General features: G+C 56.8%; 1 pseudogene; it reads left to right on the plus strand.

Annotated features, from left to right (window-relative positions):
* Positions 1-833: 833 nt before the first annotated feature.
* On the plus strand, positions 834-1,839 carry LOC112617983 (annotated as a pseudogene).
* Positions 1,840-1,981: the final 142 nt, after the last annotated feature.

The raw sequence follows: 1,981 nt of genomic DNA on the forward strand, positions 1-1,981 counted from the left end.
CAAAAAAAAAAAAAAAAAAAAAAAAAAAAATATTTCCAAAAAGCAATTGACCTACATTATTCACATTTTAATCTACCTGTATATATGTTTTAATCTGCATGTGTTCATGCTTTGAAATAGGATACGGGTACTATGATGATCCCTATCCTGTAGGGGAGAAAGCAGAGACACATCACTTCCCCCAAATCACAAAGTCAGGAAGGAACAGACCTCACGGAGTCCAGTCTGTCACTGCCTCATGCTTTGTGCCCTTACAAGGCAAACTGGATAAGTGCCATTCTAGAGAAGCAGACAGAATTCAAGTGGAGGAGAGGGGAGGGGAAGAAGACGTCGGCTGGGGCCTGTTTAGAGCATCCCAGCTGAGGCTGCGTGAGGAGGGAGGCACGCAGTTGTGGAATTTGTTCCCCTTTTTGCATACCGACCAGCCCTGGCAATGGAGCTCAAGGTGTCTTTGTGCCACTGCTCAACAGTGAGTGATATCATGGGCACGGCCAGGTCTTTATCAGTTCTGCCGGATAAATAGCCAACCGCACTAGGTCTGGAGAGACAGCAAGGTGCTGTGCGGCGGAGCATTTGGGTCTCAAAGAAGCAGGTGAGCCTGGGCCCGAGGGGCTGGGTGGAGGAGCATCTTGGTGCTTCTTTGCTGGGGAAGAGACAGGGGACAGGGCATGTTCAGGAAGACAGGCAGGCTGACCCCGCCTGGAAGATACCCGGAGACAAGAGGGGTGGGTGTAGTGACCACGTGCCCTTTTGGGTGAGATGCTGCTGGCCAGGGGCAGGAAGGCCCCCCGCTACCAACTCCATGTCACTCTCTCTCACCAGTGGCCACCACCATGGGTGCAGGCCCCGACAAGTCCTACTTCTCCGGCAATCCCTGGCTCGCCTTTTCTGTGTACCTTCTCACTTTCCTGGTGGGGCTCCCCCTCAACCTGCTGGCCCTGGTAGTCTTCGGCAAGCTGCAGTGCCGCCCGGTGGCCGTGGACGTGCTCCTGCTCAACCTGACCGCCTCGGACCTCCTCCCTTTCGCATGGTGGAGGCGGCCAGTGGCATGCGCTGGCCCCTGCCTTTCATCCTCTGCCCGCTCTCCGGATTCATTTTCTTCACTGCCGTCTATCTCACTGCCCTCTTCCCGACAGCCGTGAGCATTGAGCGCTTCCTGAGCGTGGCCCACCCGCTATGGTACAAGACCCGGCCGAGGCTGGGACAGGCAGGTCTGGTGAGTGTGGCCTGCTGGCTGCTGTCTTCTGCTCACTGCAGCGTGGTCTACGTCATGGAATTCTCAAGGAACTCCTCCCATAGGCAGAATACCATTGACACCTGCTACATGGAGTTCCAGGAGGACCAGCTGGTCATCCTCCTGCCTGTGTGGCTGGAGATGGTCATGGCCCTCTTTGTGGTCCCCTTGATCATCACCAACTGCTGCTACAGCCACCTGGTGTGGATCCTCGGCAGGCGGGGCAGCCACCGCTGGCAGAGAAGGGTGGCGGGGTTGGTGGCAGCCACACTGCTCAACTTTCTTGTTTGCTTTGGGCCTTTGCACATGTCATGGGCTTTGTCCAGGGTGAAAGCACGATGTGGAGGACCTACGTGATGCTTCTCAGCACCCTGAACTCCTATGTCGACCCCCTTGTCTACTCCTCCGGGTTCCAAGCCAACTTTCACGGGCTGCTGAGGAGGCTGTGTGGGCTCTAGGGCCAGTGGCAGCAGAAGGGCAGCGTGGAGCTGAAGGAGCAGAAGGGAGGGGAGGGGCACCAGGAGGACCTCACGGAAGAAAGGAAGAGTAGTGGACTATAGCAGGGCTGTGGAACTGGTGGCCAGGTGGCCTATGCTGAAAGCTAGGTCCTCCGGGGCAGGAGGGTGTAGCTGGCGTGTCATCCTCAGGGCACTTCCTCGCTCACGCCAGGAGGGATTTGGAGTGGCGAGCTGGGGCCCGATGGGGCTTGGGGGCGGAATAGACATCTAGCCTTCCTAAGGGTGTGCG

The sequence above is a fragment of the Theropithecus gelada genome, unplaced genomic scaffold (assembly GCF_003255815.1).
Source record: "Theropithecus gelada isolate Dixy unplaced genomic scaffold, Tgel_1.0 HiC_scaffold_731, whole genome shotgun sequence".
In the NCBI taxonomy this organism is placed as follows: Eukaryota; Metazoa; Chordata; class Mammalia; order Primates; family Cercopithecidae; genus Theropithecus; species Theropithecus gelada.